Source organism: Schistocerca nitens, chromosome 1 (genome assembly GCF_023898315.1).
Source record: "Schistocerca nitens isolate TAMUIC-IGC-003100 chromosome 1, iqSchNite1.1, whole genome shotgun sequence".
Taxonomy (NCBI): domain Eukaryota; kingdom Metazoa; phylum Arthropoda; class Insecta; order Orthoptera; family Acrididae; genus Schistocerca; species Schistocerca nitens.
The window spans coordinates 376,005,607-376,032,582 of NC_064614.1; positions in this window are offsets into that span (position 1 = coordinate 376,005,607).

Here is a 26,976-nt window from a genome sequence, read left to right on the forward strand (position 1 = left end):
ATCTGTTAGGCGGCGAGGAACCCAGCAGGTACTTACTTTGAGTACCCCAACTGGTGGACGAGTGTGTCAGCACTACCAACAGAAAAGCCCTGTTGAACAGTGAGGAGTTTGACTGTGATAGGTCGATCACCTCGAATGAGAGTGTCCGCACGTTCCAACAGTGCAGGAGTCGCAGCTGTGAGCGGTTGCCGTCACGCGGGATATGGGAAAGCTACCTTGTTGCAATGATTACAGACCCTTCGCCCAAATACTCACCGTGTCTTTTGTTCATTGTCTGGTCTGCGTAGACATTCTGCAAGGGCCAGTGAATATCAGTGATGCTACGGTTTCCCGCCAAAAGAAACTCAGTGACATATCTCTCCTTTTAAGGCACTTCCGTTAGAGACACCATTTTGAAAGCTGTCTAATATGCCGCCACATATCTGAACTTCATGAAACTGCAGGGACTGAAGCGGATATAGTCTAGGATATCCCACAACAAATTACGCTTTTTTACAACCGAAACTGATCAGAAAAAATGTGTTGCATTACTTTTTGAACGCCCCTTGTGCAAATAGACGTTATGATAGAGTATCCAGTATTCCTACTACAAAGCTGTATCAGTTGCAGAAGTTACTGATCAGCTAATGTTAAGTATATCGGAGTAGCACTAGATATTTTTTTCCTGATAACTTTCAAATAGATTCTGTTTTCCGCCTGACTGAAGAAGAAAGGTTTTCGGTGGCAGCTCAAGAGCACCAAGCAAGAAGCTGCGTGTTCGGATTCACTACGTAAATTAACTACGCTGCGGATCCGCATTAACTTCCCAATCTCCTCTGCTTATGAGGTTACTTCTGCTGGAGGGCTTATAACCACAAGAGAGGGTTCACTAGGCAGAACTTTTGCTTAACTAATGAAGGTATGAACCCTGTAGCATTCTGTCACCTAGTCAGAAAAGCACACGGATTAGGCTCGTGTACTGTGAGATAAAACACAGCTTTGACTCAGTTGCCCAAATGTTTCCCACAAGGTCTCCACTAACAACAGAAAATTCTGTGGAACACAGACTGATAAATATTTGTATCCTATAAAACGCTTCGGTTATTTGGAAACAACGCATTTCATCTAAAATATTTTCTGTTGATTGTATTCCACATCTTTGATAAGCTTTGAGAATTACGTTACATAACACCGTACTGTGCTCCTTAAATGATTCTTTGACGTGCGGCCGATTTCAGTCAAAGACCATTATACAGTCCATTTAGTTAAACTGACACACGTCAATTGTTGCAAGTTAATGCATATGAGTAAGACAAAAATCCGTTATGTTCGAATAATGTATTAGCAGTGTGATGATTGACACAGTCACATCGATTAAATATCTAGTCCCTACGTTGCAAAGCGATATGAAATGGAACGAGCATATAAGGATCGTAATAGGGAAGGCGAATGATCAACCTCGCTTTATTTTGAGAACTTCAGGAAAGTGTGGTTAATCTGTAAGAGAGACCGCTTATAGGACATTTGTGAAACCCACTCTGGAGCACCGCTCGAGTGTTTGGGATCAACACCAGGTCGGATTAAAGGAAGACTTCGAGGCAACTCAGAGGCGGGCTTCTAGATTTGTTACCGGTAGTTGCGAACAACTAGTAAATATTACAAGGACGGTTAGAGGCCTCGAATGTGAATCCCTAGAGGGAAGCCACTTTCTTTTGAGGAACATTAATGAGAAAATATTTACAGCTGGAATTGGAAGGTGACTGCAGAACGATTCTCCTGTCACCAACGCATACTTCACGCAAAGAATACGAAGATACTGGAAATTACGGCTCGTATGGAGGCAAACAAATAGTCATGCTTCCTTCGCTCTGTTTGCCTGTGGAAGAAGAAAGGAAATGACCTGAAAAGGTACAGGGTACAAAGATGAGGCTTACTAGATTCTCTAATCATTTACCAGAACAAACCGCCACCCCGGCCTATAGCTTTGTTAAGACTCAGGTACACGCAGTATTGTATGGTAATGCAGACCACTTACCATAAAAGTGCCAGATTCTAGTGCTCTAATCGAACCATTAGGTACTAGTACTCATCACAACGTAGGAGACATACAGACATAGGTATATGTAGAAAAATCTACGATGGAAACCATTAACCCTATCCCAGAGGTACGTGCAGACAAGCTTTGCAAGTCCTTCTTAGTCTACAAAGTTAATTGAGTCTGACTGATCATTAGCATAGTATCTCCTGTAGGCTCGTTCATCCGAGGCTGCTGTCACCGGATCCTCCGAAGTCTGCCTTACTTTGCGTTGGAGGGTTTCTATATACGGCGTTTGAGTGTATTCGCTTATGGATGATATGTGACTGCGTCGTTTTTTACCTCAAGTTCGTAATCTGAGAGCGGTGAATCAGCGGTTTCTTAACACGTATAACCTCATAATGGGCTGATGAAAGCAGCTTGCACTGTGCACCTCTAAGTTACATGGCTTACAGCTAATATTCATAATTGGATGATTTTCCTTTATTCCTGCAGCCTTTCATGATTTCGTCATTACATACCCTTCATCAGTTCGGAACATAATTCCAGCCGAATTATTTAGAAAAACCATTGAACTGCTTAATCACTAGTGTCCCTGCTTCGCATCCCTCAGGAACCAAGGAAAAAAATCACAATTTTTCTCTGCGCAAACCCGCGCTTGACTGCGCTCAACATTTACTCCCGAGTGACTGTAGTAAACTCTTAATCGACCCTTCCTTTGACCAATTTAGCATTGTAGTCACGATTTCATTCAATCAGCAGGCATTCCTGTTTACCTCATGATTTTACATACAAAAACCCACCTTACGGTGATGCCTCCGTGATTTACCTCTGATACAAGATGAACATCAACAAAAGCAAAACGAGGATAATGGAATGTAGTCGAATTAAGTCGGGTGATGCTGAGGGTATTAGATTAGGAAATGAGACACTTAAACTAGTAAAGGAGTTTTGCTATTTTGGGAGCAAAATAACTGATGATGGTCGAAGTAGAGAGGATATAAAATGTAGACTGGCAATGGCAAGGAAAACGTTTCTGAAGAAGAGAAATTTGTTAACATCGAGTATAGATTTAAGTGTCAGGAAGTCATTTCTGAAAGTATTTGTATGGAGTGTAGCCATGTATGGAAGTGAAACATGGACGGTAAATAGTTTGGACAAGAAGAGAATAGAAGCATTCGAAATGTGGTGCTACAGAAGAATGCTGAAGATTAGATGGTTAGATCACATAACTAATGAGGAGGTACTGAATAGGATTGGGGAGAAGAGGAGTTTGTGGCACAACTTGACCAGAAGAAGGGATCGGTTGGTAGGACATGTTCTGAGGCATCAAGGGATCATCAATTTAGTATTGGAGGGCAGCGTGGAGGGTAAAAATCGTAGGGGGAGACCAAGAGATGAATACACTAAGCAGATTCAGAAGGATGTAGGTTGCAGTAGGTACTGGGAGATGAAGAAGCTTGCACAGGATAGAGTAGCATGGAGAGCTGCATCAAACCAGTCTCAGGACTGAAGACCACAACAACAACAACATTATTGACCGCTCTCGTGTTCAGTATAGTTCTACTGACGTCCTGGAAAACCAAGTACCTCAACTTAGAAATGTTGACATGGAGTAAGTCTTGACTAGATAAGGTCCAGGCGCGTAAACTGGCAATTCAGCAGATCCCCATACAACACTTGGTCGTGGCACGTAAATTGGGAATACAGCTGATCTCACGTCAGTGGCGTATCTAGGATATGACCTGGGTGTCTTTTACCTGGGGGAGTACTTTCATGATAGGTGAAAGGACGAATAAACGCAAATGAAAGGCGAAGAGGAAGGGAGAAGTAGGAAAGGGAATACGACGAAGGAGAAGGATTGGAAGCGGGTGAAGATGTAAAATGCGATCATGAGGAGATCAAGAACGAACTGTGCTATGCGTTTTCCCATAGCTCTCACCTTTGCCTAGAACGGTGAAAGTTACTTTTCTTGAATTCGGCTACTAGGTGGACCCACTATAGCTATGGCAAATCAGCCGTCGCAAAGAAAGAAGAAAAAGTATGATGTGCGTTTATTATTGTGTTTGCTCTGGTTTCCCATTGATCGGCAATTAAATGACGAAAAACTGTCATTAACCGAAAATTCCACTCTTTGCTGCAATGGACTTTCGTGTTGTATCGTAAATGATTTGTGAGAGTGACACCGTAAGTTCAACAACCATCACAGTTTGTATATTTAATGGTACATTGTGAATTCGCTCTCCAACTCGTCGTACGTGCTGGTCAAGATCATCCCGAGCAAATGTTTGACTTGGTGAAAAGTGGATAGGAGGTGACGGATCAACATTCTAAACCTGGATTTAATTCAATGTATGGTCTTTTTCTGTACGACTACTAGTTTTAGTGTTCAGTTTCTGACATCGTTTCAGACTCAGAGAAAGTTTGGTTCACAGGAATTCTGGGTCTATCAGCTGTGTGCTAACGAAGAAGGTTATTTCAATATTAGAGATGCTGTTGTTTTTGTTTGTAGTAGGAAATTTTTCTCTTTCAGCCATATATTTTTAATCAGAAAGTTGCCTATAGTGCAGAAACGGTCATTGTGAATGATAATGGACCGAAGTACTGCCAAATTAGAACCCATTTACTTCAGGAAAGACTGAAGGAATACTCAACGTTCTCTTATGAATCAGGAATACAACACTAAGTGGTGTCAGAAACCAGTTTGTGCACACAGAATGGTTAGAAACCTTATATGTGTTATTGGATGTTTTCTGCTTATAATCTCAGAATGGTTTGCAGATATAGATGAAGATGAATACTAACTTAGTTATAACTCAAGTGTAATATGCTCTTTTGCTATCATTCTTTAAACAATGTAGTGCCCGTACCATAAGAGGGTACTAAACACTACTTCTTTGGAGTTACTTCGCTGTAAAGTCTTTTGTAAATAATTTGCTTTAGAAGCCGTTTCTGAGAAAAATTCCGTCACGATTCGTCTATCGATCCGTAATGGGGCCCGGAGCCATAAACAGAGCCATATTTCAGAATTTTTGCCCGCAGAAAATTGGCCGAGGCGTTTAATTTTGCCGATGTAGCGAACTATTATTTTATGTAAACCAGGTATGCGAGCCCGCACTTCAGGACGTAATAAATCGAGCCGGCGCCCAGTAGCTGGGCTGAGTTATAGGTTTGCTCTTGCTGGAAGACTGCAACTTCCTGACGCGATAAATACATGTTCGCAGTGCGGCAGCAAAGTTTTATTAACGCAAAGCACATGAGTTATTACGTTACATGAATCAGTGCATAGCCATTACTTGCTTCGGAGCCCGACTCACTTTTCGCCTGCTTTACGACCTGATTATTATCATCTGATGTACAATGTTCCTAAATTTTTATTAAAGGAAAGCTCCTTATGAACCAACAGGCATTAGTTAGAATTATGAGAAGAACATTAAATTGTACATCGACTGCTGCGTCAACTCCGTTAATACATTGAAAGGTAACCTTTCTCAGCATCTATCCAAGACTTTTCCAGTTTTACTGCATTTATTTCTGTTTTATTAGATTTGAAACTTTTGATTAACACCATAGTGTCAGTAAGGTTTATCTAGATGAAGTTCTAGCATAAAATTGAACGGAAGAGGGAAGGAACAGCCAGCTTAAGACTATTTTGAAAACAATAGGAAAAGAAAGTTGAACTGTGGAAAAGTTATACAAACGCAATTCCTTCCATAGCACAAATACAACACCGTTTCTTCAGGGGAAAAGAAGTGAAGGTGCAATCAACAGGAGACTGTTGCTAAAAGAAAAACATCGACGCGTTCGGATGTTTTACATAGACCAGCGGACAGATCCATTGAATACATGGTTATACAGGAGCCTGCGATCAGAAAATGGTTAACTAAAATATGAAAGGGTTTGGTAATAGAATGGTTCTGCACAAGAGCTTTCCCACTGTCAACAGCATATCTAAAAGAAACAACTTATTTCAGAAATTAACAAATTCCTTCGTGTGTTCATGCGTCATGGAATAAGAGCTGGGCAAAGTAAATCGTCATAAATAGTATCCTACCGCTCAGTGATATTCACTTTACTGATGACAGCAGTATTACAGTTGGTGATAAAATACGAGAACTCCTTCCAGAGAAATGTAATGAAACCCTGAAGGACGTTTACGGTTGGTCAATAAACAATAAAGTGACATTGAACGTAAGCAAAATTAATTCCATGCATTTCAGTTTGAAGAAGGAAAATGACTGTGTTAAGTTAAATTTAGATGGCGTCTCTACAGACTGCGTAACAAATCAGTGTCTGACAAGCTTTATCTTTTATTTACTTGCTATTCATAATAAGTTTATAACACAATAACCCTTGTGTGATCTAATATTTAACATAGCTTCTGATTCTGTTAATATCGTAGCTTGAAGTTACGTAACTCGACCATTGAAAATTTTGTCTTCTGTGGCAACGTTGTAAGAAAAACTGGCAGCAAAAACAAGAATATTTAGATGCTTGTATTTTTCAAATAACTGCACGAATAATCAAGAATAATTAATGATGCTTCGATTTTCTTTGATTCCACTTGTTAAAATTTCCAAACTGCAGAAAAGGGCCACATGAATAATAAACAAAAGTAGTAATCGAGTTCATTGTAATGATCTGTTAAGAACAGAGGCGATTTTAATTGCATGGTGTGAGTTCATTTACCAATAAGTTTAACACATCAAAAATAACATAATTAGCTAACTGCACAAACAGCTCTGTCACCGACCATGCAACAAGATCTAGACTGGATTTACATTTACCAAGAAAGAATAAAACGAATAAACACAAAATGAAAAGTGCATTTTCTACCAAGCAATGAATTTATACAACAAATTACCAAAGTAGATTAAGGAAACTGCTAGAATAAATTTATTTAAAAAGTCGTTTAAAAAGTCCCAGTTAAGAAATACATTCTATGCATTGAAATGTTACGTAGCTAACCCATAGAGGATGTTTGGTAAAAACTGTAACGCAAAGAAGTAACAATAACAATAATAAAACATTTATCATTCCAGATATCATTTGCAGACTGTATGTTGTCCTTTTTTCTGTTGTGGAAAAACTTACTCTCAAAGCTAGGAAATGTATAATGTTGAAACATTATACTCTTTCTGAGCCCATCTCACTCGTTATACATGGATGCTGACTCAGTTTCTCAGGCTATGAAATCGGAAGCTGCGGCCAAAAAATGGTCCTGACGTCAGCTGATAGTATGTCTAGTATTATAAAACAATGTGTGTTTAGTGTGTGGAGTACTGCGAAATGAGTTAAAAGCGTCGTATTAACTTATCATATTATTAAATAACTTACTCTAAAGCAATATTGTTAAACTGAATGAGGTAATGAGGTAGCACTTGAGCTGGAGTGAGGGGAGGGGGGAGGGGGTGAAGGCTCCAGTCTCCATCCAGCCATCCTGATCTAGTTTTCCGATGGTTTTCCTAATTTACTTCAGGGAAATGGTGGTAAGGTTAGTACTAACAGGCCACTGCCGGCTACCTGTCCCATCCTTCTCATACCAGACCTATGTGTACATAAATGTCTGTTCATGTGAATTTCTTTATTTTTGTTGTTCGTAAATTGTAATACCAAGACATACCCAGTATCCCTGTAAACGAGATCTATGGATGTATGAAACTAATTTACTAGATCTACATCATACTAGCTGGACCTATATCGTTCCGACAGTTAAAATATAGCATGGTGACCTTGAATTCTTGATCACATTTCAAGTGTCGATCAAGAAACAGTGCAGCCCCATTTTAGCAGAGTAACACAGGCACGTGAGTCAAAATAGTGATCTTTGGCACTAGTCGCTCAGTGGCCTGAAGAACCCCCTTGACACGTGGTTTTCAACCCTGCAGTTGTATCTCAACTTCCCCATGTACCATATAGGGGTAAAATATGCACAGTCAGGAGAAAAATGCGGTAAGTTAACATGTAAGGCACATCGGTCAAATGAGGAACATCACCAACTCGAGTGGTGTAATACCATTAAAAAGTTTTCAATGGGAAGTAGCTAAAAAGTTGAGATAACTTGAACTCGACTGTGGTTCTCTTTAGCGGGATCTGATCGTAGATCCAAGACAAGGAACGATACAGTTTAATGTCTTGTAGACAACAATATTACTAGAGATGAAGCACACACTCGGATTATTAAAGGATAGGGAACGATATCAACCGTGCCCTTTTCAAGGGAATCGTCCCAAAATTTTCCACGTACGATTTAGGGAAATCACGAAATGCTAAATCTGGATGGCTGGACGAGGGTTTCAACCTTTGTCCTCCAAATATGAGACCAGTGTGCTAACCACTGTGCCACTTTGCCCGGTGCCCTGGATCCACACTCACAGTCACCTCCACGCTGTTCATCGTGGACATTGGTTGGTGGCTTTTAATGCTCTCGAGAGGATAAGGGTATTCCTCTTCGTGGGAGTTTGACAGTTTAAACCGTTATCTGTCAAGCACGCTAATACAAGTGACCAAGTATAGACGTGTTACTGTCGTGGTTTTGTCATGGTCTTGTGAGTAGTGTTTTAAATTCTTAATCGTTTTTCTAAATGACTGATAGCAAATGCCGCAATGGTTCATTCAACAAGGCCAAAGTCGACCACTCATCAAGGTCTGTTCTCATTAAGAACGTGTGCATATTCATATAAATGAATATTTTTTTTTCTTTTTTATTAGATTGATTCAGCGTATGTTCTTGTTGTTATGGTCTTCAGTCCTGAGATTGGTTTGATGCAGCTCTCCACGCTGCTCTATCCTGTGCAAGCTTCTTCATCTCCCAGTACCTACTGCAACCTACATCCTTCTGAATCTGCTTAGTGTATTCATCTCTTGCTCTTCCTCTACGATTTTTACCCTCCACGCTGCCCTCCAATACTAAACTGGTGATCCCTTGATGCCTCAGAACATGTCCTACCAACCGATCCCTTCTTCTAGTCAAGTTGTGCCACAAACTTCTCTTCTCCCCAATCCTATTCAATACTTCCTCATTAGTTATGTGATCTACCCATCTAATCTTCAGCATTCTTCTGTAGCACCACATTTCGAATGCTTCTATTCTCTTCTTGTCCAAACTATTTATCGTCCATGTTTCACTTCCATACATGGCTACTCTCCATACAAATACTTTCAGAAACGACTTCCTGACACTTAAACCTATACTCGATGTTAACAAATTTCTCTTCTTCAGAATCGGCTTCCTTGCCATTGCCAGTCTACATTTTATACCCTCTCTACTTCGACCATCATCAGTTATTTTTCTCCCCAAATAGCAAACTCCTTTACTACTTTAAGTGTCTCATTTCCTAATCTGATTCCCTCAGCATCACCCGACTTAATTCGACTACATTCCATTATCCTTGTTTTGCTTATATCCTCATTTCAAGATACTATCCATTCCGTTCAACTGCTCTTCCAAGTCCTTTGCTGTCTCTGACAGAATTACAATGTCATCGGCGAACCTCAAAGTTTTTATTTCTTCTCCATGGATTTTAATACCTACTCCGAATTTTTCTTTCGTTTCCTTCACTGCTTGCTCAATATACAGATTGAATAACATCGGGGAGAGGCTACAACCCTGTCTCACTCCCTTCCCAACCACTGCTTCCCCTTCATGTCCCTCGACTCTTATAACTACCATCTGGTTTCTGTATAAATTGTAAATAGCCTTTCGCTCCCTGTATTTTACCCCTGCCACCTTCAGAATTTGAAAGAGAGTATTTCAATCAACATTGTCAAAAGCTTTTTTCTAAGTTTACAAATGCTAGGAACGTAGGTTTGCCTTTCCTTAATCCAGCTTCTAAGATAAGTCGTAGGGTCAGTATTGCCTCACGTGTTCAATATTTCTACTGAATCCAAACCGGTCTTCCCCAAGGTCGGTGTCTACTAGTTTTTCCATTCGTCTGTAAAGAATTCGCGTTAGTATTTTGCAGCCGTGTCTTATTAAACTGATAGTTCGTTAATTTTCGCATCTTTTAACACCTGCTTTCTTTGGGATTAGAATAATTATATTCTTCTTGAAGTCTGAGGGTATTTCGCCTGTCTCATACATCTTGCTCACCAGATGGTAGAATTTTGTCAGCACTGGCTCTCCCAAGGCTGTCAGTAGTTCTAATGGAATGTTGTCTTCTCCCGGAGCTTTGTTTCGACTCAGGTCTTTCAGTGCTCTGTCAAACTCTTCACGCAGTAGCGCATCTCCCATTTCATCTTCTTTCCTCTTCCATTTCCATAATATTGTCCTCAAGTACATCGCTCTTGTATAGACCCTCTATATACTCCTTCCATCTTTCTGCTTTTCCTTCTTTGCTTACAACTGGGTTTCCATCTGAGCTCTTGATATTCATACAAGTGGCTCTCTTTTCTCCAAAGGTCTCTTTAATTTTCCTGTAGGCAGTATCTATCTTACCCCTAGTGAGACAAGCCTCTACATCCTTACATTTGTCCTCTAGCCATCCCTGCTTAGCCATTTTGCACTTCCTGTCGATCTCATTTTTGAGACGTTTGTATTCCTTTTTCCTGCTGCATTTACTGCATTTTTATATTTTCTCCTTTCATCAATTAAATTCAATATTTCTTCTGTTACCCAAGGATTTCTACTAGCCCTCATATTTTTACCTACTTGATCCTCTGCTGCCTTCACCACTTCATCCCTCAAAGCTACCCATTCTTCTTCGACTGTATTTCTTTCCCCCATTGTTGTCAATTGTTCCCTTATGCTCTCTCTGAAACTCTGTACAACCTCTGGTTTAGTCAGTTTATCCAGGTCCCATCTCCCTAAATTCCTACCTTTTTGCAGTTTCTTCAGTTTTAATCTACAGTTCATAACCAATAGATTGGGGTCAGAGGCCACATCTGCCCCTGGAAATGTCTTACAATTTAAAACCTGGTTCCTAAATCTCTGTCTTACCATTATATAATCTATCTGAAACCTGTCAGTATCTCCAGGCTTCTTCCACGTATACAATCTTACTTTATGATTCTTGAACCAAGTGTTAGCTATGATTAATTTATGCTCCGTGCCAAATTCTCCCAGACGGCTTCCTCTTTCGTTTCTTACCCCTAGTCCATATTCACCTACTACGTTTCCTTCTCTCCCTTTTCCTACTGACGAATTCCAGTCAACCACGACTATTAAATTTTCGTCTCCCTTCACTATCTGAATAATTTCTTTTATTTCATCATACATTTCTTCAATTTCTTCGTCGTCTGCAGAGCTAGTAGGCATATAAACTTGTACTACTGTAGTAGGCATGGGTTTCGTGTCTATCTTGGCCACAATAATGCGTTCACTATGCCGTTTGTAGTAGCTTACTCGCATTCCTATTTTCCTATCGATTGTTAAACCTACTCCTGCATTATCCCTATTTGATTTTGTGTTTATAACCCTGTAGTCACCTGACCAGAAGTCTTGTTCCTCCTGCCACCGAACTTCACTAATTCCCACTATATCTAACTTTAACCTATCCATTTCCCTTTTTAAATTTTCTAACCTTCCTGCCCGATTAAGGGCTCTGACATTCCACGCTCCGATCCGTAGAACGCCAGTTTTCTTTCTTCTGATAACGACATCCTCTTGAGCAGTCCTCGCCCGGAGATCCGAATGGGGAACTATTTTACCTCCGGAATGTTTTACCCAAGAGGACGCCATCATCATTGAACCATACACTAAAGCTGCATGCCCTCGGGAAAAATTACGGCCGTAGTTCCCCCTTGCTTTCAGCCGTTCACAGTACCAGCACAGCAAGGCCGTTTTGGTTAGTGTTACAAGGCCAGACCAGTCAATCATCCAGACTGTTGCCCCTGCAACTACTGAAAAGGTGCGAGGTGCCAGGGCTAGCAGTGTATTTATCACTAAATTCTACTAGAATCCACATATGTAAATCATGCTCTAAGCCCCCCCTATTCTAACTCCGACTTTTGCTGTTGCACAAGGATACAAAAAATACGCGAACTGACTCTAATCAACCCTGCCAGTGGAGTAGAAGAGAGTTTGGCACCTGCAATAATTTAATTTGATAAATAAGTTAAATAAACAAAGGTTTCATTAGCATAGTGAGGAGTGATAGGGTTGCTCTATCGATTAACAGAATGAAAGTTCTGTCCAAAATAACAATATGATTTATTAAGACTAAACACAAATTAATAGACAAAAACACATGAATTCTAATTTATGATACATTAAATTGGCTCGAATTGGAGACTCATACAAACACTGTAAAGGTGAAGTTGTCCCTAAACTAGATCGTGAGGTTTAAGACGAAGTGGTATGTGGATCCAATTCCTTGCCACTCAAATCTCAAGAGAGACACACCGCTAACCCAACAGTAATTGCTGCTACTCAAGACAGCACAAAGTTAGAAAAAGACGAACAGGCGCGCTCTGCTGAGCTCTGATTATCACCTAGGAAAATCCCTATCTGCCGGTGCTGCGGACATACGTTACCAAAACTGTCTTCTTGACTGCCAGAACACGATCTGGCGTACCAGAGCCGTTGGCTGGTTGCTTCTACGTCCTCGACCGAAAGGCGACTGCCGACTCCTAGAGCACCCGTACAGGCCGAACACACAACATTCCCGCCCCCACGACAATGGCCGTGGTTACGTTCCAATCAGCAACTCGAAAACCGGCGGAAATTCCACTCCATTGCCGGGGCACTACCATTCCACCAATGGAGATTCTTGGCGCCAATTTCTGTGCTGATTTTGCTCCGTCACGGAGCTATGCCCTGAGCAAGCCAATCACAGTCCTATTTTGCAGAAAGCGCGGGAATTTTCCCGCCACAGCTGCCTGGGTACATAAGTCATTCCCACGCCTCGCTGGTAGCCCGCCAGAAAGTGTTTTCGCTAAGCTTCTGCGAAGCAACGGAACCTCCAGCCCAGCCGCCACTTCCGGCTCCAAACGGGCGCGTCTCCTGACAATGCCGGCGTCCGGAAAGCATTCACTCGACCCCCCACGCCTGTCGGCCTACCCTTTCAAAGTCAGAAGAACCTGCCTGTCACTGGACCACCCAGGTGACGAGAGACGCTGCATGGGAAGTCCGCGTGTGAAGGAATAGCAGCCCTCCACCGCATGCAAATACAGAGGAGAGTCGTAAGATAGAAACATGAGAGGGGGCTCATGCCACCTCTCATAGCCCCTACGCCATTTTAGATTGTAATTGGTGAGCGGTTGGCTCACTTAGGAGCAAGGTAGTGAGTCAATCGCCCAAGAACAATCTCGCAAACTGGCTCCACATGCCGCACTCTATAAAGAAAATCACTGCAACTGAAAAATGCAGCTGATAGAGGGAGGATTATTTATGATGTAGCCAACTTCACCTTCTTAATATGGAACACTAACACTCACATCACACATCCATACCCAGGGAGCCCCTTCCAAACACTGATTCACGCAGACATTCACGCTCTAAATATGGCCCGGGCATCTGAGCCAAATATGGAGCAGTTTATTCTTTACAATCAGAGTTGGAGTGCTCCGCAATTAAATGCCCAAGATGTTACAACAATTTTAATCATTAAACTAACCTGAACTCACTCACACATGATACTATATAAGTTAACAATCTCTTTGTGAACTTTCAGAATCTAGTTACAACCTCCGATTCATTCTGTCTCCCTGCAGCAAGAATAACCTTTACAAAATGTTCGCTGAACTGATGGTCCATTCACAATGACAGTGGTGGTATCTGCTTCAGTTTATGGGGACTTCAGGCACACTGTTTGTATACACACAACAATAAACACAAAATACAAAAAAAACATGGTGTGGAGAACAATACAGTAATCTGTAATAAGAATTACAGTGTAAAACACAAACACATACAAGGTATAACATACATTACAAAACCAACACTAGAGAAAGAAATTTAAGAAAGAAAAGAAAAAAAAAGGTTCATGGGGCATCAAGTTGTGCGTGGACATTGCACAATGTTCACGACTGTGCTGAGAATGAGGCACTATATCACATTGTTAGAAATATTCGAAGCACTTCACACATTACACCTTACTGACATCACATAGGGCTAAACGTCGGGTGTTGTTGCTACGTTGTTGCAACGGCAATAGGGTGTGCTGGAGCTTCTGCAGTACTCTGTTGAGATTGCACCAAGACCCACGCATATGATCACGGTAGTACGGTAGGAAGACACAGTGATAGGCTCTCCTCACGTCGATTAATTGTCTCTGAGATCTACTTGTTGGGATACATCACTAGTCTAGGTCTCTTCTCTCGCTGGACAGTACTTTACGTTTCCCAATATTGCAGTTCGACGAGGGATGATGGCACGTGGAGTGACTCCAGAAGTGTGAGGTCATCCATACAGGATCGAACTAGGAGCGACTATTGTTAAATCTGCTCTCTAATAGAGAGGAGAAGTAAGAAATGAGACCATACATTTGTTAGTGTGGCACGATACTGCTTTGTGTATGCAGATCGGCCAATGCTAGTGAGTTGTAAAAACCCAAACAGGTGAGTATATAGCTTCCCTTTCTGTCCTGAGGCACATGAGGCGCAGATTCTGACACGATATGTGATCTTCTTCGTGTACTCACGACAACGTGGTCTGCCGCAGGGAATCCCTCCAAACGGCTGCCGCGTCCGGAGAGCTAGCAGGCTGTCGCGTGTGGGTGGCGTGTCAGTGTCAACGGCCAGCCCCACTTTCGCTTGTGGCCCGGTGAGGGCTGTCTGCCGCCTAATCCCTCAGGTACACGGCCGGGTGACTGTCAGCCTGTACGACCGGATGCTCTCGCCCTTCACGTCAGGTGGGGTGCTGAAGCTCTTTTCTTGCAGGTAGCCGCAGACCTCTTGTTCCCGCTCCGGCCGGCCTCCGCATTGCCACGATCCCCGTCATCTGCACAATTCTTACAAAAATCTTATGCCTAACTTTTTCCCATGACCTTCTATGTTATAATAAATTTACATAATGAAACATTGATGGTCTGTCATTTCAGACACTCTTATTTTACTTTTATAGTTATTAATCTATGGCAATCATTATAACATCTAATCTAGACATGGAAATAATTTATTTTGATATATGTGTAGAGACCGATCTCAGTATGTACATGGTGTGTGCTAACTGATGCTTTGTAATGGATGAACAACTAAATGTGCGGGCCCGCACTAATATTACTATTAATTATATAGATCGACAGTAGACATGCTCAAGAATTAACTACCATATGCCAACGATCTACATTCTATGTCTTCTGAATAAATTATGTTATTGCAACTATTCTACGTTCGCTCGCCGGTCGTCCCTCCATCTCGGGTCTGTGATCTGATGACCTGAAAAATAACATCCCAACAGGCGCGCCCAAACACAACACTTGTGGTAGAAAACCCCCACAATATTAATCTAGTTATTGTTAAATCCTACAGTTTAACTTATTCTAGTATATCGTACCCCTTTTATTATATATTTTATTTATTTATTTATTTATTTATTTTTTTATACAATACTCTTACATAATTCCTGTTACGTTGAGATGTCTCGCTGCTCGCCGCTATTGACGACAGTGATGTGCGCGCCGTACGACATGACCTCCGAGTTTTCATTACGCCTCACTGAAACTCCGGAGACTGGGTTAGCCATGGCTATACACGACAATACATTTATAGTTGCAACTTCTTTTTCTATGTTATGCAGTATTCGCGATCAAGGCACACCTTTCCAGAAGCAATGTAATATGACCAAGCCAGGACTGGTTCCTGTTGAGGATTCAGTCGCCCAACACACGCCAGCTACACAGTATGTCACGAATATCCAAGTATAAGTCCCTGGTTATTCATCTGTGACAGTCACGAGCAGCACGCTAAATCCCCAACCAGCACATTGGCATGGTAGGCTTTATGCTCGCATTTCTCTCGTCTAGGGCACCATTGGAGTCAAACGCTCACAGGATCACCCCGACTTGCAAGACAACGATGCTGGCGCAGCTCTGCGAAAAACTATACTGCCCATATTCATCCTCGAAATCACGCAATATACCACAATCTTGCAGTGCACTGACGCGTGCCTGCAAGCATTGGTATGAACGATTCACGAACTGGTTGTGGCCGCTATGGAGCGTAACACGACTTCTCAGAACGCTTCTGAGAGCACGTTCTTGTATGCGCCCGTTTGTGCGACATCTCGTCACTCATCTTTATCCCTTAACATGGACACCAGATAGGAAAGGACAAAAACATTGCTCATGGAAAGGTAGTACCTCTTATCGCAAAGACAGAGGAGATCGCGAACATAGACAAAAAAGACGTTAACAGCAGTAAATTCTTATGCAGCGTGTTAATACTTTGACAATCTTAATCTATTAATGCAACGATTATCGTTCCCCGAAGAAAGGTTCATATATTTGTCTATTCTACTATGTACACCACTTAAACTACTATTATTCCTCGAACTTCTTTGTGTGAGAGAAGTGGTGGAGTCCTATGGACTAGCGTCAATCCCTTCTTAGACTCCCCCTCCTCTGACGTGCATTAGGATTTGGAGGTCTAATTTCTATCTCCCGGTTCTCCTGTTGTCCTTGATTTCGCTCTCTCCAATTACGGTCGCTTTGCCGTTCGTCATTCCTCCTGTCCCAGATTGCTTGTCTAGATTGACCCTGTTCCCTGACGTTTTGGTTTCCGTGTCTCTGGTTTCCATACCCTTGAATAGCGTAACCTTGATTTCCGTAACCCTGGTTTCCTAACTGACCAGTGCGATTATGCGATCTGTTGTCGTCTTCCCTTGCTGGCCCGTGGTATTTGTTATTTTGCGCCTTCTTCCTGTCCTTTGCGTCTTGTTTATCGAAGACTACTTCGAGTTCGCGCAGTAGACTCTTGAATGCATCTATGTCAGATCCACACTTCCCGACAAGTGTCTGTTGATACCTAACTGGCAATTTGGAAAAGCAAAATTTAATGATTTCTCCGTTGCTATATGGACTATCTAAAAACTGATTCTTCTTGAGTAAATCATCAAAAAATTTGGTTGCGTTCCTATGCCCGGACACTTCCAGTTCCTTTGACCAGTAGGTACGCAGGAATGCACCAACAAATTCCTGATAGGTCCGACACGTCGCTGCCACACTCCGCATCTTTTCCGCGGCTTGGCCTTCGATGTGTCCACATATGAATTCTAATTTTGCGTGGGTTGGCCATGATGACGGTAATGAATTAGTAAACTGCGTCACCCAGCTCTTCGGATGCATCGACCCTCCATTATCTCTGAACTTTTGGAATTTTAGTATCGACAGGAAGTGATTGTGATCAAAATCCTGTCCGATCCTCGCACTGGTGTTGTCACTCGTTTCCGATACTTGCACGTCTGTTGAGTGTCCTGATCTATCTTGCTGATAACTGTGATGTGCTACCTCTGTATCACAGTGGAAGTGGCACTCCGAATTCCCTCTCCTAAGTGGACTACCATTATTTGAACTATTACTAGGTGTTTCTGCGTGTGCATTGTTAGTTCCGCACTCTGCCACTGGGCTGGAGCACGGCGGGCTTTTCCTCGGAGACACAATTCTGTGTACTCCATCATTGGTATCCGAACGCGCAGTGCTCGTGTGCCCGTTTCGCTCTAGTTTTGCTATCCGACTCTCTACTTCTTTCATTTGTTTCGTGATGTTCGTAACCGCAATATTACCTTGGGTTTTTAAGAACGCTAGGGATTTTGAGTGGGCTTGGGTCGCACGTCGCAAGCGACCTGCGAGTTGAGAAGTTACTTTTGCAACTTTCATTGCCCCCATTGCTGCCGTTTTGGCTAGGCCTGCTACTTTTTGTGCTACCAGTGACATCTGTTTTGCTTCTCCACATTCTTTCTTTATTGTTAGTAATTCCCCACGAATTTTCCCTATATGCGAAATTATTGCCTGAGTGTCCTTCTTACGCTGTTCGTCAGCTTCTTCCTTCTCCTTCTTGCGTTGTTCGTCAGCTTCTTCTTTCATTGATCGTAGGAAGCTTAGTATTGGGTTAATGTCATCATTTTGATCCTCGTCACACATGGGCGATGTAACTCTGGACCCCTGGGCGCTAGAGCTCTGACTTGACCGAGCTGGCCCCTGTCTGCTCTCGTTCGTTTGATTATAAACTTCTGCTACCGTCTCGACCTGTGTGCCTGTCTCTGTTTCATCCTCTACCTCACTATCATAATCACGGCCGCAACGCTGCTCTGAGATCGCGTCCAAATCACCTTCCTCATCAATGACCCTGTCGTCCTGTGCTGCTAAAAATGTGCCCATCTCATCTCTGAACCTATCCTCGTCAGTAACCTGCCTCTTATCCATTATGCTATTCTTTTTTGTTTTAGTTTCGCTCGCTAATAGTCGTGTCTTACTTCTCGTGATCATTCACGAAAAAACAAATTTATCTAAAATATACAGTAAAAATTATCTACTCACTGTAGTTTTACACATAGACATAAAATTTCAACAACGCTGTTCCAACGCTGTAATCACAAACACAATTTGATGTGGTACAGAAACCGAACACAAATCCGACAAAGTGCGATGTGGTACGGACACCACATCAACGAAACACAAAAAACAATGAACAAAAAATATATAAACTGAAAACAAAAACTGTAATCATGCGCCGCTACTTAAAACTAAACGCGGAACTACCAGAAAAAAAAACTGGGGTATTAATCAATAAAAAAAATTAAAGAAAAAAAATTTGAATGTTCGTACTAAGAATACTGTTTGTTAATCAGTGATTCTCAGGAAAGATCCGAGGCTAAGGGTCGCCATATTATGCGAGGTGCCGGGGCTAGCAGTGTATTTATCACTAAATTCTACTAGAATCCACATATGTAAATCATGCTCTAAGCCCCCCCTATTCTAACTCCGACTTTTGCTGTTGCACAAGGATAAAAAAAAATACGCGAACTGACTCTAATCAACCCTGCCAGTGGAGTAGAAGAGAGTTTGGCACCTGCAATAATTTAATTTGATAAATACACTCCTGGAAATTGAAATAAGAACACCGTTAATTCATTGTCCCAGGAAGGGGAAACTTTATTGACACATTCCTGGGGTCAGATACATCACATGATCACACTGACAGAACCACAGGCACATAGACACAGGCAACAGAGCATGCACAATGTCGGCACTAGTACAGTGTATATCCACCTTTCGCAGCAATGCAGGCTGCTATTCTCCCATGGAGACGATCGTAGAGATGCTGGATGTAGTCCTGTGGAACGGCTTGCCATGCCATTTCCACCTGGCGCCTCAGTTGGACCAGCGTTCGTGCTGGACGTGCAGACCGCGTGGGACGACGCTTCATCCAGTCCCAAACATGCTCAATGGGGGACAGATCCGGAGATCTTGCTGGCCAGGGTAGTTGACTTACACCTTCTAGAGCACGTTGGGTGGCACGGGATACATGCGGACGTGCATTGTCCTGTTGGAACAGCAAGTTCCCTTGCCGGTCTAGGAATGGTAGAACGATGGGTTCGATGACGGTTTGGATGTACCGTGCACTATTCAGTGTCCCCTCGACGATCACCAGTGGTGTACGGCCAGTGTAGGAGATCGCTCCCCACACCATGATGCCGGGTGTTGGCCCTGTGTGCCTCGGTCGCATGCAGTCCTGATTGTGGCGCTCACCTGCACGGCGCCAAACACGCATACGACCATCATTGGCACCAAGGCAGAAGCGACTCTCATCGCTGAAGACGACACGTCTCCATTCGTCCCTCCATTCACGCCTGTCGCGACACCACTGGAGGCGGGCTGCACGATGTTGGGGCGTGAGCGGAAGACGGCCTAACGGTGTGCGGGACCGTAGCCCAGCTTCATGGAGACGGTTGCGAATGGTCCTCGCCGATACCCCAGGAGCAACAGTGTCCCTAATTTGCTGGGAAGTGGCGGTGCGGTCCCCTACGGCACTGCGTAGGATCCTACGGCCTTGGCGTGCATCCGTGCGTCGCTGCGGTCCGGTCCCAGGTCGACGGGCACGTGCACCTTCCGCCGACCACTGGCGACAACATCGATGTACTGTGGAGACCTCACGCCCCACGTGTTGAGCAATTCGGCGGTACGTCCACCCGGCCCCCCGCATGCCCACTATACGCCCTCGCTCAAAGTCCGTCAACTGCACATACGGTTCACGTCCACGCTGTCGCGGCATGCTACCAGTGTTAAAGACTGCGATGGAGCTCCGTATGCCACGGCAAACTGGCTGACACTGACGGCGGCGGTGCACAAATGCTGCGCAGCTAGCGCCATTCGACGGCCAACACCGCGGTTCCTGGTGTGTCCGCTGTGCCGTGCGTGTGATCATTGCTTGTACAGACCTCTCGCAGTGTCCGGAGCAAGTATGGTGGGTCTGACACACCGGTGTCAATGTGTTCTTTTTTCCATTTCCAGGAGTGTAAGTTAAATAAACAAAGGTTTCATTAGCATAGTGAGGAGTGATAGGGTTGCTCTATCGATTAACAGAATGAAAGTTCTGTCCAAAATAACAATATGATTTATTAAGACTAAACACAAATTAATAGACAAAAACACATGAATTCTAATTTATGATACATTAAATTGGCTCGAATTGGAGACTCATACAAACACTGTAAAGGTGAAGTTGTCCCTAAACTAGATCGTGAGGTTTAAGACGAAGTGGTATGTGGATCCAATTCCTTGCCACTCAAATCTCAAGAGAGACACACCGCTAACCCAACAGTAATTGCTGCTACTCAAGACAGCACAAAATTAGAAAAAGACGAACAGGCGCGCTCTGCTGAGCTCTGATTATCACCTAGGAAAATCCCTATCTGCCGGTGCTGCGGACATACGTTACCAAAACTGTCTTCTTGACTGCCAGAACACGATCTGGCGTACCGGAGCCGTTGGCTGGTTGCTTCTACGTCCTCGACCGAATGGCGACTGCCGACTCCTAGAGCACCCGTACAGGCCGAACACACAACATTCCCGCCCCCACGACAGTGGCCGTGGTTACGTTCCAATCAGCAACTCGAAAACCGGCGGAAATTCCACTCCATTGCCGGGGCACTACCATTCCACCAATGGAGATTCTTGGCGCCAATTTCTGTGCTGATTTTGCTCCGTCACGGAGCTATGCCCTGAGCAAGCCAATCACAGTCCTATTTTGCAGAAAGCGCGGGAATTTTCCCGCCACAGCTGCCTGGGTACATAAGTCATTCCCACGCCTCGCTGGTAGCCCGCCAGAAAGTGTTTTCGCTAAGCTTCTGCGAAGCAACGGAACCTCCAGCCCAGCCGCCACTTCCGGCTCCAAACGGGCGCGTCTCCTGACAATGCCGGCGTCCGGAAAGCATTCACTCGACCCCCCACGCCTGTCGGCTTACCCTTTCAAAGTCAGAAGAGCCCGCCTGTCACTGGACCACCCAGGTGACGAGAGACGCTGCATGGGAAGTCCGCGTGTGAAGGAATAGCAGCCCTCCACCGCATGCAAATAGAGAGGAGACTCGTAAGATAGAAACATGAGAGGGGGCTCATGCCACCTCTCAAAGGCTGCTGCCCCTTTTCAGGAACCACACTTTTGTCTGGCCTCTAAACAGGTACCCCTCCGTTGTGGTTGCACCTACGGTACGGCTATCTGTGTCGCTGAGGCACACAAGCCTCCCCACCAACGGCAAGGTCCATGGTTCATGGGGGGGATTGAGCCTATATCATTATAAAATCATCCTGGGAGGATGACTAAGTTGCTAATACTAATATTAATACTGAACGATGCTTGTGCTTGTTGGAATTTCGGGCCGGCCAAAGTGGCCGTGCGGTTAAAGGCGCTGCAGTCTGGAACCGCAAGACCGCTACGGTCGCAGGTTCGAATCCTGCCTCGGGCGTGGATGTTTGTGTTGTCCTTAGGTTAGTTAGGTTTAACTAGTTCTAAGTTCTAGGGGACTAATGACCTCAGCAGTTGAGTCCCATAGTGCTCAGAGCCATTTGGAATTTCGGACTGACGATTCTATTTATGACAACTTCAGATTTTCGTTTTTTTATATTTGCATGAAAATGGAAAATGGTCGAAATTACAGTGATAAGTGGTTATTAGCCTGTTTAATGATTTGATGAATGCTTTGGCGAGAACGTACCATTTCATGAAAGTACTGAACCTGCATGTCGCAGAAGTAATGACCGAAATGAAAAAAAAGTTCATGAGTGGAATTAAAATACAAAGTTAAAGGATGTCAACAATATGATCCACTGATGACATTGGTGTCGTCCGTAAAAGAGTGGAATTACAAGGCCTGTTGAATGGAATGAACAGTGTCATGAGAACAAAATATCGATTGAGAGTAAAGAAAGATGAAAGTGATAAGGAGTGGGAGAAATGATGTTAGTGACAAACTTCGCGTCAAAATTGAGGGCAGGTAGTAGATAAAGTGAAGAAATTCTACTACCTTGGAAGCCAGATACCATACGATGTCGAAACAAGGTGAAATAGAAAGAAAACTAATGCAGACAAAGAGTTTATGCCTTACTGAAAGAAGGCTTCTGATACCAGACGTAGGTCTTAATTCGAGGAAGAAATATCTGACAATGTTCGTCTGGAGCCTAGTACTGTGTGGAAGCGTATCACTGAATGTGGGGAAACCGAAAAAGAAGATAACTGTTGAAGATTTGTTATTGGACAAGGACGCTGAAAATTATGTAGACTGATAAGATAAAAAGATTCTCCGAAGAATCGGCGAGAAAAATAATATGTGGTCCATAGTGAGTAGAAAAAAAGACAGGGTGATAGGACATGTGCCTTTACTTGCAAACACGGCTACCCGCTTTACAGCCGTGGCCGACAAATTGCCAGCATTTCAGCTCTGCAGGGGACATTGCTTTGACAGACGCCGACGTCAACAGCACAGCAGACGCGGCGTATTCATCACAGCAAGCTAAGAGAGCTTTATTATTAATATTATTGTTATTATTATTTAAAACTCCAATCGGTGGTGAAATGCTTGACTCGCACTCATCGTCTGTGACAGAATGCTGTGGTTCATGGCCGGCCGGGCTCGCCGAGCGGTTCTAGGCTCTACAGTCTGGAACCGCGCGACCGCTACGGTCGCAGGTTCGAATCCTGCCTCGGGCATGTATGTGTGTGATGTTGTTAGTTAGGTTTAAGTAGATATGAGTTCTAGGGGACTTATGACCTCAGATGTTAAGTCCCATAGTGCTCAGAGCCATTTGAACCCATCTGATTAGTGATAGTTAAAAAAGGTTTATTTCATCTGCAGTTCTCACTGATTCTGGAATACGACGTTCTTAAAGTGTCAGCTTCATGACTGGAACCAGGCGTCGCACTCCCCACAACATCGCTGAAGTTTCTCAGCAGTTCTGAATAATATGAGGGGTGGTTTCTACGCTTTAAATGTGCTGCGACCATGAAACTTCGTAATGTGTTAGTTCTCTATGTAGTCATCCTTTAATGTGACACATTTTTCCAATAATGGATGACTTCCTAGAACCTGCATTTTGTTGTTCACCACACCCTCCACCTTTAAAATAACCTCGTCGATAGTCTTTAAATGCTAGCCACGAAACTGGTTCCTCATGTGATGAGAGAGAGAAATTTCACGGGGTATCACGTCAGGGGAGTAGGAGAAAGGCAGATTTTTGACACAGTGACCGCCTCGATCATCCACTGACGATCGAAGGGATTGCTGTGTCAAAACTCAATGGATACCAGTCATCGAATTCTAGTCCCTATTTTAACTGGACGAGAGTTGGGAGTCTTCCTACACGTCAGTGAGTGTCCTGAAGACGGTGTATCATATCTTCGAAACTGTTTCTCAATAAAATTACAATTGGAGAGCTACACGGATGGAAGGTGTTTTGATTCGACATCCTCTAGTCCGAGGTGATCATTGGAACTGCATGGCTACCATTAGTAGCAAGATGTTCAATATATTCCACAGATCTGAAACAGTAAGAGCACACCGTTTAATTGAACGTAGAGCAACCAAAGTGTCGAGCTCAGGTTGTCTCATTAGCAGAAACTGTCGTTGCCAGATAGTGAGACACTGTGCGTCGAACAGTAAGCCTACATTTGGACGACTGCTCTTTATAAGTGCTAAACGATAGAGCAGTGGTGCTGAATTTTGTTTTGCTCACGAACCAATACTGACACTATAGCGCGACACCCAGTGCCGCAAATATACCGATCTTATAATTAATTGGTAAATTACATAAATTATGATGTTATAACCACCAACAGATTAGCCATAGTATGGGCTTTTTACGTTGGCTGCCGACCCAGGAATACTGATCGTTAAAAGTCGAAACACTTCGTATCGAATGTTGTCTGTTTCAGACTGCCATCATAAAATTGTGACAGTTTACTTGCTAGACTAAGTGTCATTGTTGTGTCTGTGTGAGTGGGTGATTAATTGATTAATAATAGAAAATGTACATATACTAAAGTGCATTATGCAATATGAGAGATCACAAATGTTTACAAAATGTTTCGAATGTCATTTTTCTTCTACTCGTTGCGCATTATTAACACAGCCTTCTTTTAATTTCATATTCTTGCTACACATATTTACATCATCTGAAAACGAGTATTCTCGAATCCATGTTACTTACGTTTCAAAATATACGAGTATAACAAGCAAGTGATCGCTACGAGTCACGCACGCTCACGATTTGCCAGTAATGAAAGACCGAAAAATGAAACAATTCCCCCCCCCCCCCCACTCCCACCCTGAAATCCCATAACTCCGCTGTGGCCACGCTATTTAGTTTTCTGCCCCTGAGACAAGCGGCCAACTTACTTAGTTCACGGCCGAAGACACCAGCGTCAATTACAATTTAACACATCTAAAAATATTTCTGTGTCTTTAAATATTTTTGTTTATTACCCAGCTGGAAAATTACAATCTTAAGAAATTCTTAACATCAGTTCACGTTTTTTAATTCGACTGTTTTTTGTTGCCATATACACATAGTTATAAAATGTGGTTTGAACCGCAGACTTGCTTGAATACTTCGTGGGGGTCCAACAATACAAAGGGTGTACACGATTTAAGTAATTCTTTGTGCCGACTACAGGTGATAAGTAGACAATAAGCGGAGCCCGGTCGACGGGTGTAGCAGGATGGTAACATCAACTATTTTGCTATGGGGTCTTCAGCATATGTATCTCTTGTAAAGTCATTTTATTTGATGCTGCTGATAGTTTCGGCTGTTAAGCTATTACCGAACACATACAGTACATACTAGAAAGCAGAAGTAAACTTTTGTACGTTTTACAATGTATATAACTCTAGAAAACAATGGTGTGGGAATATACTGTCTACTATGAGTAAACAAGTCCAAGTATGATGATGCTTTGCGTAAAATACACGGCGTCCTTTGTAGAGCCCTAAAATGGTGAAAAGTTATGTAATGACTATAAACGTGATGCCACAATAATATTTTTTCATTTTATTGTCTTCATAGAAAGCTACGTATTTTTCACATAGGCATGAAGACATCTTTTCGCTCTGATATACAGTTCTCCTTTAATGACGACACGGTTAGTAAACGTGAAGACAGCAGGTGCTTTAGAGTGAGGCCTCACATAGGAGGTACATATTCAAGACTTCCTGCAGACCACATAAGCAGCTTCCCTTGCTATTAGAACCCGTTACACACTATTATCGAGCCATAGCTGTTTTTTTGCTTTCGTCATTTTCGTTGACAGCACACGAGGTTATATTTTAGGGAACCTTTGTTCAGACTGAAAGAACGTATTTAACCCAAATGCATCCTTATAGATGACGCCACTATTTGCTCAAAACCATGATGTAGGCCTATTTTTAAATTTTGTTGCACATCTGCCTTTTTTCCACAGCTGCTACTATACTTCGTTAGCCACTTTGCGGTGTGTGGCGGAGGATAATTTGTGCACCACTGTCACTTTCCCCCTTTCCTGTTGCAATCACGAATGGTTCACGGGGAAAACGATTGTTGGTAAGCCTATGCTAGAATTTCTCTAGTTTCACCTTCATGGCTTTTCGCGCGATAAACGTGAGAAGAAATAAAATATTGACTGGTTATTCTACAAAAGTGGCTAGTGAAATTTTAACAGTAAAGCACCCTGTGATGCAGGACGCCTCTCTTGCAACATCCGACACTAGAGTTGGTAGAGAATCACCATGATGATTCTGTGCTTGCTAAACGAATCTGTAACGAAACACTCTGCTCCTTCTTTGGACCTTTCCTGTTTTTGTTGTCGTTCCTATCAGCTGTCGAACCCTGTCTGAGAGGAATATTCAGGAGCTGACGGAAACGAGGATTTTGTAAGCTGCCTCCTTCGTAGGTGCACTACCCTTCCTGATGACTCTTTAGTGAATCTCAATGTGACTCTGTCTTACCTGTAGTTAGTTTCATCTGGTCGTTCTACTTTAAATCATTCCATAATCACACTCCAAAATTTTTATGTGTGTCGCTTCTTCCAGTGATTGTTCTGCAATCGTGCAAACATGCAGTAATGGGTCTATCTGCTTAATAGTGTCTGATACATTACATTCGGTCTGCTAAACGTCAGTTACCAACCCCTGCACCATGCGCCGTTCCTCTACAGGTCTTTGCGCATTCTGCTACAATTAGCTGCCGTTGCGACTATTCTGTATGCAACAGCATCATCCGCGAAAAGCCTCATGATACTTCCGATTTACGTACATTGTAAGAAGTAATTGGCAGACGTCACTCCTTTTGCTTACGCCCGAAGTTACTTTTGTGTCAGAAAAGTTCTCTCCATTGCGAATGACACGCCGTGTTCTGTTTGCTAGATACTCTTCAATACATTACCACAGCTGCAGTGCGGAACTGTATCGAACGCCTCTCTAAATGAAGGAACACGGCATCAACTTGGGGGCCGGTATCTATTGCTTTCTGGTACTGTGAACGAAATGGGCAAGCTGAGTTTCACATGGTAGTTGTTTTCGGAGCACATGTTGAAGCCTACAGAGGACTTTTTGGCCTTGC